Source organism: Ambystoma mexicanum, chromosome 13, assembly GCF_040938575.1.
Source record: "Ambystoma mexicanum isolate Mex_15411 chromosome 13, UKY_AmexF1_1, whole genome shotgun sequence".
Taxonomy (NCBI): domain Eukaryota; kingdom Metazoa; phylum Chordata; class Amphibia; order Caudata; family Ambystomatidae; genus Ambystoma; species Ambystoma mexicanum.
Window position 1 is genome coordinate 96,666,898 of NC_090938.1, and position 15,528 is coordinate 96,682,425.

Here is a 15,528-nt window from a genome sequence, read left to right on the forward strand (position 1 = left end):
TGAAATTAATATTCAATCATGATTGAGCGGCGTTGCATATAGCAAAAAGGTTTGTAATTTCAAGCCAATGCTTAATAAACAAAAAACAATAATGCGATATTTACACATAATAATAATAATAATAATTTGGCATTTATATAGCGCTACGAACCCTCAGGTATCTGAGCGCTGCTTATTATTACCCACGGTGTGTGGTGCTCATGCTGACCAATTGTATCCGTAATAGCATAAAATGTACTGAGCAATCAAATACGCATCCTATGAAGTAGAAGCTGTCGATTGCTCCGCTATTACTGTGTATAGAAATACTTAAACGTGCTCTCCTAGGCACCGAGGGCAACATGAATGGGGGCGTGCCAGGCCTGCAGAATCCCCCCAGGGCCTGTAGACCGATGTGAAACTGACATGTGCAACTCAAGACCTCAAGTAGTCCCTCAGACCTTGCACAGTGCCTCAACACTTCACTGACCTGCTCATCTGGTCTGGTTCTGTAAGAAGACCATTGTAGTCTGCCACCTAGTGTTCCCCCATTAGGGGGCGCCGTACTGCCCCCACAGACGGGCAATACTACCCCCGCTGAATGGGCCACGGGTGTGCAAAAGTCCTTAAACATAAATGATTGCAGCTGCTGGTCACCACTTCACAGATCTATCAATGAAGACGTGGGAAACGTTTGGTGGAGACACACCACCAGTCATTTTTTCTCCGACAAGGTAATTGTGTTGTGTCTTGTCTCCCAATGTTCATCTGTGGAATGTTGTGGTGCGAGGGCCCCTGAATGTCCCATGCATGTCCGTTGGCGGATGTTCCCCTTGCCTTCCTTTCTACTCCCCTGTAACTGGCCTGCTGGCACCACCTTGCTAACTAGAACCTAAGGGGATTGTAGATAAACGGGCAGGCACGGAGCGGGTCACGCATCAGGACGCTCAACATTGGCTGATTAGCAGTGCCCCCGATATTCAGCCATCACGAGGGCAAGATTCGACCGTCTTTGGTTGACAGCAAAGACGGCAAATTGGCCTGGTTACTCTAGCGACCCCCGTTGTGCAGTTTGTGGGGCACCAAGAGAGGATTTAAAACATGTTTTTTTTTCCGGTTATGGAGAAATAAGACATTTCACAATTCTGCAGATTTTGAAGCAAACTGATATACGCTGTTGTAGACCTGCCTTACTGCTGCTTTCTGTCAGTGGAATCAGTTCTGATCCCATGGGGACAGGTTCAAGATTTACTAGAATCATGAATTGGGATGTGGGAGCATGTGTTTGGTATTGCAAATTTGTAATGGTAAAAAGTGTTGGTATTTTGATTAATTTTAAATCGTATACGGTCTGTGTTTGATGGATGTTTTTATATTCAAATAAACATTGTTGAAGTGAAGTAAGAGTTCCCTTCCCTCCTCGGTGTCTCGCGAGTTGTTCTTCATAAAAGCACACCTTTACACGTTGCTGTGCTTTAGGTTTTTGTTGCTCATCGGCTCTGCACAAAACCCTCCCGAAATGAATTCCTTGGAGCCATTTTTAAGTGTCCAACCTCCCCACTGCCTTAAGACCTCATCCTTCAATTGCTTCCCTTGGAGCCATGTTTAAGTGTCCAACCTCCCCACTGCCTTAAGACCTCATCCTTCAATTGCTTCCCTTGGAGCCATGTTTAAGTGTCCAACCTCCCCACTGCCTTAAGACCTCATCCTTCAATTGCTTCCCTTGGAGCCATGTTTAAGTGTCCAACCTCCCCACTGCCTTAAGACCTCATCCTTCAATTGCTTCCCTTGGAGCCATGTTTAAGTGTCCAACCTCCCCACTGCCTTAAGACCTCATCCTTCAATTGCTTCCCTTGGAGCCATGTTTAAGTGTCCAACCTCCCCACTGCCTTAAGACCTCATCCTTCAATTGCTTCCCTTGGAGCCATGTTTAAGTGTCCAACCTCCCCACTGCCTTAAGACCTCATCCTTCAATTGCTTCTTAGCACTTCATTAACATTTGGGCGCAGAAATAATATTTCTAATCCCACTTTCTCATCCCGGGCTCATTTCGTTTCATTTTTATGCAGGGCCGTCTCATTAATACTCTTGCTTTGAAACACTAATAAATTCCGGGTCTAGTTCCATAAAGGCCTGATGAAGTGCGCAGTTAGTCTAATTACGTATTCATTGGACTTGCCAAGGTTTCTTAATGTGGCGGCTGCTCGGCGGGTTTTTTCTGGATCCAGTGAAGAACTTGCTTTTTGCCCTTCAAGGCTGCCCGTATTTCCCCATGGCTTGGTTATTTGTGGCGGGCAAGTGGTTTTCCGTATTCGGGCACTCGTGGTGTACAGGTGAACGTGCGTGCATGCGACATATTCCGCTTTTGGGTATTGGATGGAAATTCTTTTCGGGTTCGTTTTCCAACATCCTTACTGTTGCATACATCATTAAGCTAGGCTAGTAAGTCCAAAATAAGCGAGCCCGGCAAGTTGAACACTTGCTTTAGGGATGTATGGAAATTGCCCGCAGGCACCTTTTGCCAAGACGTGGTTTCCCGCATCCGATTTGGCACAGTGGGAAATTTTTGTTCCACCCCTGCTTCCTCCGAAAGATACTGGTCTAGTATGAGGGAGACATCCTGGTGCCCCCCCATTCAGCCCACCCCCCCCTACCAACACGCCCTCCCTTGTGTTGTGGGGGGGTACACTTGCCAACCCTGACCTTCTGGTAGGCTCTGCTCCTTCCTAACCCCCCCCCCCCCACCCACTCTCAACCTGTGTATCTCTTCCCTGTCCCTGTGCCCGCCCGCTCTACCACCATTCTCCATCCCCGTTCTATTTCTGACCTGCTGCTCGGCTACCTCCCATTCTATCTGACCGGCATGGCACTTGCCAATTGCCTGACTAGCCGGGGTGCGGACAAAGCGGCCTGCTGGGAAATTGCCTAATGCAAAAGTGGCCAGGCCTAGCATAAGAGTGCGCCACCTGCTGTCACAAATTTGCATCATGGTAAGGACTCCAACTTCATCATTCCAACGTTGATAAATTGCGCCCCATCACGTTGGTTTACTATGAGATATCTAGCATAAAGCACTATGTATAAGGGGTAGCCAGGCCTAAAAGGTAACATACCCCCTTAATTCTCTGCATACACCCAGCAGACCATTTCTTACTCACGAAGACTGGCTAGTGGCGAGTGCACATTTTAGGGCCCGATATTGACCTGTTTGATCAGTGCTGCAATTTTTAAACTGCCTGATCCTTTTCATCTCCCCCAGGGTTTGAAATCGCGGGGAGGTGGGAGCTATTTAGCTCCTGCTTCTAGCCTAGGAGAACCTGGTTAGCTTCAAACCAACAGCTACTCAGAGCTACTTTTGGCTCCCCTGGCCAATTTGGTGCCTTACAAACATGCATAAGTGACATGAACTTTGAGTATTTGAGAATGCTTATAAAGAGGAATTGGGGCACATCTAGTAGACCTGTAAACTTAATGAATCATATAAACTAGATAAAAGGTTAGTGTGCATCTCATGTGGAAGTTAGATTTGCGGTGTGCTGGTATTCGCTCCTGCCTACTGGGTGATGCCCGACTCCCAGGAGCTGGCTTTAGCTCCTGTGTACTCGCTCCTGGTTCCCCAGCGGTAGCTCCTGCCTACTGGGTGATTCCCGACTCCCAGGAGCTGGTTTTAGCTCCTGTGTACTCGCTCCTGGTTCCCCAGCGGTAGCTCCTGCCTACTGGGTGATGCCCGACTCCCAGGAGCTGGCTTTAGCTCCTGTGTACTCGCCCCTGGTTCCCCAGCGAAAGCTCCTGCCTACTGGGTGATGCCCGACTCCCAGGAGCTGGCTTTAGCTCCTGTGTACTCGCCCCTGGTTCCCCAGCGGTAGCTCCTGCCTACTGGTGATGCCCGACTCCCAGGAGCTGGCTTTAGCTCCTGTGTACTCGCCCCTGGTTCCCCAGCGGTAGCTCCTGCCTACTGGGTGATGCCTGACTCCCAGGAGCTGGCTTTAGCTCCTGTGTACTCGCCCCTGGTTCCCCAGCGAAAGCTCCTGCCTACTGGGCGATGCCCGACTCCCAGGAGCTGGCTTTAGCTCCTGTGTACTCGCTCCTGGTTCCCCAGCGGTAGCTCCTGCCTACTGGGTGATGCCCGACTCCCAGGAGCTGGCTTTAGCTCCTGTGTACTCGCCCCTGGTTCCCCAGCGAAAGCTCCTGCCTACTGGGCGATGCCCGACTCCCAGGAGCTGGCTTTAGCTCCTGTGTACTCGCCCCTGGTTCCCCAGCGGTAGCTCCTGCCTACTGGGTGATGCCCGACTCCCAGGAGCTGGCTTTAGCTCCTGTGTACTCGCCCCTGGTTCCCCAGCGGTAGCTCCTGCCTACTGGGTGATGCCCGACTCCCAGGAGCTGGCTTTAGCTCCTGTGTACTCGCCCCTGGTTCCCCAGCGGTAGCTCCTGCCTACTGGGTGATGCCCGACTCCCAGGAGCTGGCTTTAGCTCCTGTGTACTCGCCCCTGGTTCCCCAGCGGTAGCTCCTGCCTACTGGGGGATGCCCGACTCCCAGGAGCTGGCTTTAACTCCTGTGTACTCGCTCCTGGTTCCCCAGCGGTAGCTCCTGCCTGCTAGGTGATGCCCCACTCCCAGGAGCTGGCTTTAGCTCCTGTGTACTCGCCCCTGGTTCCCCAGCGGTAGCTCCTACCTACTGGGTAATGCCTGACTCCCAGGATCTGGCTTTAGCTCCTGTGTACTCGCCCCTGGTTTCCCAGCGGTAGCTCCTGCCTACTAGGCGAGGCCTGACTCGCAGGAGCTGGCTTTAGCTCCTGTGTACTCGCCCCTGGTTCCCCAGCGGTAGCTCCTGCCTACTAGGCGATGCCTGACTCCCAGGAGCTGGCTTTAGCTCCTGTGTACTCGCCCCTGGTTCCCCAGCGGTAGCTCCTGCCTACTGGGGAATGCCTGACTCCCAGGAGCTGGATTTAGCTTCTGTGTACTCGCTCCTGGTTCCCCAGCGGTAGCTCCTGCCTACTGGGGGATGCCCGACTCCCAGGAGCTGGCTTTAGCTCCTGTGTACTCGCTCCTGGTTCCCCAGCGGTAGCTCCTGCCTACTGGGTGATGCCCGACTCCCAGGAGCTGGCTTTAGCTCCTGTGTACTCGCTTCTGGTTCCCCAGCGGTAGCTCCTGCCTACTGTGGGATTCCCGACTCCCAGGAGCTGGCTTTAGCTCCTGTATACTCGCTCGCTCCTGGTTCCCCAGCGGTAGCTCCTGCCTACTGGGTGGTGCCTGACTCCCAGGAGCTGGCTTTAGCTCCTGTGTACTCGCCCCTGGTTCCCCAGCGGTAGCTCCTGCCTACTGGGGGATTCCCGACTCCCAGGAGCTGGCTTTAGCTCCTGTGTACTCGCCCCTGGTTTCCCAGCGGTAGCTCGTGCCTGCTAGATGATGCCCGACTCCCAGGAGCTGGCTTTAGCTCCTGTGTACTCGCCCCTGGTTCCCCAGCGGAAGCTCCTGCCTACTGGGTGATGCCCGACTCCCAGGAGCTGGCTTTAGCTCCTGTGTACTCGCCCCTGGTTCCCCAGCGGTAGCTCCTGCCTACTGGGTGATGCCTGACTCCCAGGAGCTGGCTTTAGCTCCTGTGTACTCGCCCCTGGTTCCCCAGCGGTAGCTCCTGCCTACTGGGTGATGCCTGACTCCCAGGAGCTGGCTTTAGCTCCTGTATACTCGCTCGCTCCTGGTTCCCCAGCGGTAGCTCCTGCCTACTGGGTGGTGCCTGACTCCCAGGAGCTGGCTTTAGCTCCTGTGCACTCGCTCCTGGTTCCCCAGCGGAAGCTCCTGCCTACTAGGTGATGCCTGACTCCCAGGAGCTGGCTTTAGCTCCTGCTCATTGAATCTTAATTTCAAAACCTGCCCCCAAAACATAAGGTAGTGGTAGGGTCCTCTAGTAGAGTGTATTGGGGAGCAGCCCAATGGACTAATTCTGTTCAGATCATTGACAACCTACTTTGTCGGAATCCCAATGAAATCTGCCCTTCCCATGCAAGTTTCTGGGGAAAACCCATTAACCCCTGTCCTTTCCCGCTTCCTCGTCTGGCTCCACAGTCTATAAATATTAAGGTGGTTTGACTAGGTGCTGGCTTGTAAATGGAAATGGCCTGGTCTACTCGTAAGCTGCTCTCTCAGCATCCGGCCGGTTTACCCCACTCTTGTTTGGACGGACACGTCCATCGCTTTTTCTGGCTCCAGCACCCCCAGCTTGCTTCAATATCCAGTCCAGTTGCCTTCACTTTCCTTTGCCAGCGCTCATCTCTCCCAAAATTCCTTTTCTTTTTACTTCCTTGCGTCCAATATTAGAGGGGGAAATGACTGCTTGCTCTTCGGAGTATAGGATGGGCCGTGCAGCAAACAGCATGGGGGAAATTACTGCTTGCTCTTCGGAGTGTAGGGTGGGCCGTGCGGCAAGCAGCAGGGAGAGTATCGCGTGCACCGTTGGAACTGCTACATTCGCTTTTTGACCATTCAAGTCTCCCATAGTAGATGGGGAAGAAATGCTTAGACTGGACCATCTCTATGGTTCGGGAGCCGGAAGAACCGTTGAAAGATGTTCCCTCAACCCTTCATGCCTCCATGGAGAAGTCCTTTTCCCCGTGCCTGGTGGCTTTCTTCGTGCAGCCCTGGTACTCCTGTTCTTCCCGCTTTAGGACTTGGAGCGCAGGCTATGTGCCACAGTGATACTCCAGTTTCTGAGCCTTCATCCTTGCAATGTTTGCAAGCGGTCTCCTTGGTATTCTCGCTACACATGGCGAGGGGGAAGCGGCAAGCCTTCGCTTTGTTCAGTTCGTATGTGGCCACACTGCAAACATCCGTCACGCAGGGTGACTTTTTACCCACAATCCTTTTCATAAACCTTTCTGAACTATTTCCTGCTTGGACCTCACAAAGTGGCCCATTTCCTGGGACCTTCCGTAGCAGCTACATGCGTCTGCCCAGAGTCGCAACCTAGTTGGGCCAGCATGCTCTTGGGGGCAGCCCAAGGTAACTTTGAGACCTCCATTGCATGAGTAACTCTTTGCCCTGTGTGATGAGGAGGTTCTCTTTCCATATACTGGGGTTATGGAAACCTCCATCTGCTGAGCTCTCCATCAAGCAAGGTTTCCATGTGGCGTTGGTGATCTCCGAGCCAGCGGCGAGGATTGCTTTTGGCCATGTTCATAGACTGGTGGGCATCAGGAGGGTAAAGGATCAGGAAGGCTACCAGGCCAGGAATGCGCCCCTTTTCCCCACCCTTAGTTGAAGGCCTGCACCAGTGGTTTCGGGCTGCATTCTGTGAACCCTGTCTGGCCATCCCAGTCTGAATGCTCCATGAAGGGACCACTTGCTCCGCAGTCCTATGGCAGGGATCCCATTGCTACAAGCATTGCAGTCTTTCCTGCTAAATGCCCCGAGGAGGGTGGGGGCTTCCCAGGACGTCTCAAGTCCAACTGCCATTTGTGAAGCCAGGTGAATTGCCCGTTTTGGGAGGAGTTGGGGAGGGGCATTGTCCAAATTGGGATGTGCCTTTTTAACTACTGGAGCAATTGTGATTTGTTTTATATACTTGCATTAACCTAGTTAATGCCATCTTTCTATTTACATGTTCTCTAAGCTATTGAAAGTGGCCTGCAAAATTAACATTCGTGATTGATAAAATAACCTTCATTTGTGGATTGTATGGGCAGCGTATATTACACACGTGGTGCTGTAATTATCGATGACGTCTCCTTAAGATGTGGCAATACTCGTGGCCTGACTTTCTAGAAGATTTCTTTGTCTCTTTGTTGTTTTTGATGATCAATTTATGCAGGGGTGGGGCTGGCCATGAAATGCCGCTCGCGCCTTCCTTAGCATTCCACATACAGGGTAGGGTGTCTGCTTGCACCCAGCGTTTGCCACGTGTTTCTTATATTAAACGACACCTTTGTATTTCAAAATGTCTTGGAATGAAAATGATGTGAAGGTGGAGACCCTTTGGTGAGCTTGGTCTGGTTGTCCTTCACCGACTGAGCAAACCTAGGGACGTTTCCTTTATCAGATACGCGACCCATGCTTCAATGCATGTACGTGTAACTGTGGGTGCAGGAGGCTATTTGCAGCCGCAGAATGTCCCCATGTTGCCACTGTCTGCCGTGTAGAGGTTTTGCCGCCACCTACTCGGCTTTCGTTTTTTGGGGCCCGTTCCTTTGTCTGGTTGGCCCATTTTGCTATGTGGGTCAGTGGCAGAACATCCAATGGCTGGCCCTTGAGGGGTCTTTCTCAACAGTGAATAAGCATTGAGTTATTCGGCATTTGGGTGACCCTGCAAATATGAGCCTTGTTTGAGGGTCTATGGGGCCTCTGATGGCAGGATTTCAATTCCTAGGATATTCATTTTTGGGGGAATTCTATTTTGGTGGACACTAATTGAAATGTTGTACGCATGGACTGAAGCTCCCGGCAGGCTGGGCCAGCACATTCCATAGTGAGGGATCATGGGAGTCTTAAACACAAATATTTACATTGCAGGACATATATACCAGTCTGGACATCTGCAGCAAGTATGTGAGGCTCTGTCTGATTCTGTATTCATTTGCCCATGCCAGTCTACTGGAAGTGTGTGTTGGAACGTGGGTTGCTCGTGCATGTGATAACTCGGCTTCAGCACACAGCTCGCTGGGACTATCCTGTTCTGACGCAGAGTTGTCACACACTGGGACAAGCAACCGAAGCATCATCGAGCAGGCTGCTTACAGAAGACCCAGTAGTGTTGCAGCCTTCTGAACTCTGCTCGTTAAAGTATGAGCGCTGTGGGCAAGCCCCTCAGTCTGGGGGCAAGGAGCAAAGCTCCGTCCGGAAAGGCGTGTTTTGCGGGATCCCCGTTCCGTCATGTTCCGGCCCATTCTCGGCGTTGCACCCACTGTAACATTGTTTTGGCCATGGGGGTACCTGCAAGGCGGGGATCGTAGGCCGCGGGGCGGTGGACTTCTGGACCCGAGGCTCCACGTGCGGTCGCAGCCTGAAGGTGTGGCATGAGTCGGAGCGCCCCTTTAGGGTGGGGGCGGGGTGTTCTTTAGTTTAGAATGAATGGCTTCCTCGCCGTGGAGAATTGGCTGTTCGGTGACTGGGAATGAAGCGCACGTTTGTTGAAGTTTCTGATTGTAATGTTCACAGCTGGGCCTGCGTGTAAACCCCATCAGTTGGCTGCTCATTTATCCGCCGTCTTCGGTTTTCAGCGTCAGATACTGTTCAGAAAAGAATGCAGGCAAGTATTTTGCATATGATTAAGAATCTCTGCCAGTTTCTAGGAGAAGAGTCAACAGTTGCATCTGGCGCGCGCCATATTATATATAATATTGCGCTCCACAATGCCTCAGAAATGCGGGCTAGGGGGTGGGCCCCTACTGCAGGAAGTTGGGGTGCACCATGTGGTCAGCCGGGCCGAGTGCAAGCGTGGAAATGTGCACTTGCCATTGGCGAGTAGGTAAGGGCGTGTGCTGTGTGCATGCGGTGCACGGACATTTACCAGTAGGCGGCCAATTACTTTCATGCCAACTTGGAGGTATTCGGGCCGTGCACATTATGCAATATCCCAGTCTAGAAGCCGTTTAGAACGTAATTGCCCCGGTTGACGTCCCCCCATGTACTACCAGGTATCAAGTCATTTAAAAAAAAGCGGGGGACTCATTAACATCCGCCATGGGGTGTGACGTCACCAGAAATGAGCATAGCCAGGTGAAATCTACAAATGTCATTCAATTGGCTTTCCATGACTATACTAATTGCACAGGTTCATAAAATCAACACACACAGAAAACCAAGAGAGGATATTTTCTTGTAACAGTGTTTGAAACTTGCAAACCTTTTAAAATTTTCAAACTCTAAGAATCGATACCAATAAACTGCAATATGCAGTCCCGAAATGTGACATTTCAACATGGCGTATACATTTAAAAAAAAAAAAAGTTTACATTTTACACACTGCTTCTAAAATATCCAGTGGGACGGCGACCGTCCTCTGAAAAAAGTGGGCGACCGTCGTCTGGAAAAAGGGGTGGCCGCCGTCCACACGTGTGTACCCTCGTCTTGAGCACTGACTGTACGCTTCTACACTTTGACGGAAGTTTGAGCAAGGGCAGGGTGGCTATAACCGTATGGTAGTGTGCTCTACCGCTACTCGTTTTGGGTGGGTATTTTTGCACTGGGCGGTGTAAGGTGTTTGCCAACATGTCCACAAAGAGGGTTACTGAAACCAAACGTTATTTTATCATTAATAGACGGAAACTAAGAAATACAAATGCGTATTTTCAAAGCACCCCTTTTTCTTTTATAAAGGTATTTAAGGACATAGGGCCTCATTACGAGATTGGCAGTATCCTGGTGGTAGAGCCGCCAGGATACCGGCCAATGGAGATTCCGTTTCTGACACTCTGTGCCGCCGGATACCAAGTGCCGGAATGACGGTGTAAATCCCCATTCATGGAGTCCCATAGGACCCCATGGGGATTTGCCGTCATTACCGGCACCAACAATGCCGGTAAAGAGGGCTTTTTTTGCCGGTAGGGCACCTGGGCTTAGCTAGGTGCCCTACCGGCAAACCTGTAGTCGGGCGGTCCGGTAAAGTGTCAGTATCCACGAATACCGGCACTTTTTTTTACCGCAGCGCCCGACGCTCAATGAGGCCCATAGATAGAACGGTGAGAACAATCGACTATGACACTGTTCTGTGTTTTGTACATTTAGATTTTTTTTTGTTGTATAGAAACATTTTGAATTATTATAAACCAAATATGCACTTAGGTTTCATAGCATTACCATTCGATAAGTCATAAGCGATGGAGCCCTCTCTCATCCCATGCCATGTAGCCCTGGACTGAAAGATCAGGAATTCACTTGCGGTGTATAGTTGCCACACACACACATCCATACATGCATAGACACCACTCCACAACATGGGCGCTAGGCTTTGCCTACTGATAATTCCCTCTTGGTAAGATGCATGTATTTGCTGGTTTTCTCTCTCACTCTCACTCTCACTCTCACTCTCACTCTCACTCTCACTCTCACTCTCACTCTCACTCTCACTCTCACTCTCACTCTCACTCTCACTCTCACTCTCTCTCACTCTCACTCTCACTCTCACTCTCTCTTTCACTCACTCTCACTCTCTCTTTCACTCACTCTCACTCTCTCTTTCACTCTCACTCTCACTCTCTTTCACTCTCACTCTCACTCTCTTTCACTCTCACTCTCTCTCTCTCTCTCTTTCACTCTCTCTCTCTCTCTCTTTCACTCACTCTCTCTCTCTCTTTCACTCACTCTCTCTCTCTCTTTCACTCTCTCTCTCTCTCACACCTTTTACTCTCACCCTCTCCTAAACTCTTACCGGCTCTTAGACAATCTCTTTTATTGTCTTACACACCCCGCTCTCATACATACTCTTACTTTTTGGTACACACACTCACTCTTACAGTTTTTTTTACACACAGCACTCTTTCTCGCACATAAACACATACACTCTCTCTCTCTCTCTTACACACACTGTCTTTCACACTCACCCAGGCATATGCACACATTCTCTATCACTGAATGAGTGATGCCGAGCACTTGGCTGGCTATGCCATGCTGTGGCATTGTGCAAGCAACTCAAATCTGTGTATTCCCGCCCCCCTCCTTGCAGAAAGATTTGCAGAAGCTGCAATATTGTGAAGTTGTCTACTGCCAGAGCTTTCTTTACATTCAGCGAAAGCCCGGATAACCTGGACACCTTGATCATATTTTCAAGCGCTCTTTCTTGTAATGCTGTTGGCCGGTGGCTATAAAATGATACCTGAAACCTATTAAGTGTGTATATAAAATGTTGTGCTGTAAAAGTGGAATGGTTGGTTATATTGTGTAATGGGTTTGTGTGGCTCTTTGTGGGATCTTCTGCTTCTGGCGGTCTCTTCTTTGCAGTAAAAGTGCCTAGCAGTCAGAAGGTATACAGTGTACTGAGGTGAAGGCACGTGAGCGTGACCGTGTATCCTATCCGCGTGCCCCCCTGATCAAAATTCGCTATTCTATTGGGGTTTGGGCTTAAGAATCCTCTGTCAGGATTAGCAAGGTAGAGTACCCTAGAATCCCAAACCCTTATTTTAGTTGAGGTTCTTCTTGCCAGAAAGAACTTATCCATTTGTGGAGACTACACCCCAAACTTTAAACCGTCAAGTGCTGCCTGGTGTGCTATATGTTGCAGATTTCCTCCCCATATTTTATAGTTTAAGTTGATTCTGATTTGTGCCCAATGGACCTTTTTGCTTCCCAATCCAAAATGGATGCTCCACTGACTGCTTTTTCCACCATTAATTTGGTGTGTAGCTGTTTTGCTTCTAAACTGACCCTGAAGAATGTCTATTTTTTTGACTGGTCACATGGTTGTACCCTCCTTGTTCATGGAATAAAGTGAGGAGATGTGTATAGCACTCGTGCCAGCAATCGCTAATTCACTGACATAGTCAACCACACAGCACTCCCCAATCAGTACTATAATACAGTACTAGTAATCCCTGCCAAAACAAGTATTCGTTTCCTGTAATATAATGAACAGTCTTGTCATGTAATGCCCAGTCTACGGTCTACCGACTTCAGACAACCCACAGCAATTTGACGCCATAACAATGGCGGCTCTGCTCTATATAAATGTGACAAAACCTACAGCTCTGTCAAGTAAATTTTCAACAGAAGAGATAGATAGATATATAATCTCTCTCATCCTGCGTATCGTCACTGAAATCCTAGGGTGGTATTTTTTTTCTTCTCCAGGTGCCATAATGCCACGCTGCATTGATTTGATCGTTCTTGACTGCAGTTCCCAAGGTTCTCGTATTTCCTTTATTTCGCTTTTCTACCTTGCTCGACTTGGTGCGTTCCATATATCCCTATTCGAGGGGATTGGGTCCTCCGACGTATTCCATATCTATGACCGGTAATCACCACAGCTGTGCTGCTTCGGAAATTTTATTTCTGCGTCGATGCGCCGTCGTCGAAGACCTCCTCTGACGTCATCCGATGTGATAAGTAGGACGCACGACGCCCGTAGCCTCAGTTCTGTTTTTTTCCGCGAACGTGTTGCTTCGTGAATCTCGGTTAACGCCTCGACTCTTTGGAGTTCTGTTCTTCTCGGTTCTTCGAACCTGTTCGTTTTTGTGAGAATCTCCTTCGTGTGAAGATGTCTTCTACTTCGTCTTCGACCCCGCGTCCGGGCTTCAAGAAGTGCGGGGAGTGTGGGTCCAAGATGTCGGTGACGGACTCGCACAACGCCTGCCTCTGGTGCCTCGGGGAGGCCCACGACACGGATGACTGTATCGACTGCCTGTCGCTCACGTCCAAGGCCTTAGGTGAACGTAAGAAGAAGTTGTCGGTAGGTCGGGTGTCCAAGCCCCGGAAGTCGAAGTCTTCGGGGCTTTCGACGGATGATTCGAGAGGAGACTCTCCGCGTCATCGTCGGAAGTCTCGTGGGTCTCCTTCTAGGAGTCGGTCTCGCCACTCCTCGGCCTCTTCGAGGCATTCTTGGAAGCGCCGACAGGGGTCCTCTTCTGAGGACTCTGCCCGGCACGTCGCTTACCCCACCAGCCGTGCGACGCTGGAGGAATGGGCTTCCTTCGGGAATAAAATGCTGGCGATTCTCGAGTCGCAGGGTACTTAGCCGTCCGCGCCCCCGAGTGGGGTCGGTCGTGAGAGGTCGAGAGACACCGCTCGCAAGAGTGGTCGGCACGAGTCACGGGAGAGGTCCCGTTCGGACGAGGGGACTCGTTCTCGACGTACACGTTCCAGGTCCCGGTCCTCGACGTGTTCGAGACCCTGTGCACCTGTGATGTCTTCAAGGAAGACATCGGCGTCGAGGGCGTCGACAGGCTTTCTCGAGGCTCCGGCTCAGAGGAAGTCGTCGAAGCCGTCGACGCTCAGGTCGTCGAAGGACACGCTCAGAGCTCCGGCTTAGAGGACTGTGTCGACGCCGTCGATGCTGGCGGCGCTGCATCTGATGTCGACGCCGATTTACTCGACGTTGACGCCAATCCTCTCGGTGCCGATGCCTGTTCTCTCGACGCTGGCGCCGATTCACTCGACGCCTTTCGAGGCCGGGGTGTCGGAGGTACCCCGTGGCACGGGGGAACCCCCTAGGAAGGCTCTGGTTAAGAGCAAGCACTCTCGGGTGCCTGCTTTTCGCCACCTGGAATATATTTCAGAGGTGGATGAGGATTCTGATGGCCTGGTTCCTAGTCAGGTTCCAGATGAAATTGTCTCAGGGCATAGTCAGTTTGACGATTTGAGGCAGTCACTGCATGATGCCAGTGGACTGGACACCTCTCCGGAGGTGGAGTTTTGTAGGCCTGAGCCTGGCTCACATGCCGATTCCTCGTACCGGCGCCTTATGGCTAGGGTTTCCGAGTACTTGGGATGGTCTGCTCCCCCAGGGGAGTTTGTGCAGGATGATCTCAGGGACATCCTTGATGTTGGTCCCCCAACTGACCCGGTACTGCCGTTTCATATGGCTCTACAGAGAAGGGTGGCGGCAGCTTGGACTGCTCCGGAGAGTCTCCCGGCGGTGGGCAGGTCCTTGTCGTGAAAATACCGTCCAGCCAGAGCGACCCCTGCTACTTGACCAGGCACCCCACTCTGGAGAGTTTGGTGCAGGCGGCCACGGCCCCGGCAAAGCAGGCGTCGTACCCTACCATCCCTCCTGATAGGGACGACAAAACGTTTTGATGGCTGGGCAAAGAAAGTGTTCTCTTCTGGTGGTATGGCGCTTCAGGCGGCCAACTCAATTTGTGCCTTGTCTCGTTTCACACACACTCTGTGGAACTGTGTTGCGCTAGCGGCTGAACATATTCCCGAAGGGGACGAACGGGATGGTTTCCTTGCTATGGTCCAGGATGGTAAGGATGCCATGTGTGAGTCCGTTCAGTCGGGTTTGGACATGGCTGAATGCGTCAGCAGGTCCATGGCGGCGAGCACCGTGATACGCAGGTTTGCGTGGTTGCGGAAGTCGGGGATTGCTCCTGATGTGCAGTCCCGGCTCCTTAACATGCCCTTGTCGAGAGACTTGAGGTTGCAGACCTCAAAAGCTGCAGCGAAGTCGTTGGGCGCTGCAGTTCGCCAACCTCCGCCTTTTCGTCCTAGGGGACAGCAATGGAGGGGTGGTTCCTTTCGCTATTACTCGTCCTTCAGTAAAGCGAGAGGAGTTGGCAGTCAAAGAGGCCAACGCAGGGGTACCAGAGGTGGACGACGGGGCACCCGTGGTGCCAAGGCCGCTCGGGCAGTTGCCTCTTTGCCCTCAGGTAACGCCGCAGCCGCTACCGCTCAGTCATGAGGCCATGTCCCATGGTTCGCCGGTTGAGGGAAGGCTGGTGCACCATCTTGTAGAGTGGCGTGCCATTACTTCAGATGTGAGTGTTCTGGAGATCATAACCCACGGCTACTGTCTTCCATTTCGGCACAGGCCTCGCGACAATCCACCGGGGAACCTCTCTTTGCAGAGTCCGGATCCGCTCCTTGCTCAGGAAATTCAAGCCCTGCTGGAGAAAGGCGCCATAGAAC

General features: G+C 51.4%; 1 protein-coding gene across 2 annotated transcripts in view; it reads left to right on the forward strand.

Annotated features, from left to right (window-relative positions):
- MAGI3 (membrane associated guanylate kinase, WW and PDZ domain containing 3) overlaps window positions 1-15,528 on the forward strand; it is a 1,006,442-nt gene that overhangs the window by 54,640 nt on the left and 936,274 nt on the right. The gene's annotated exons all lie outside the window — the stretch shown is intronic.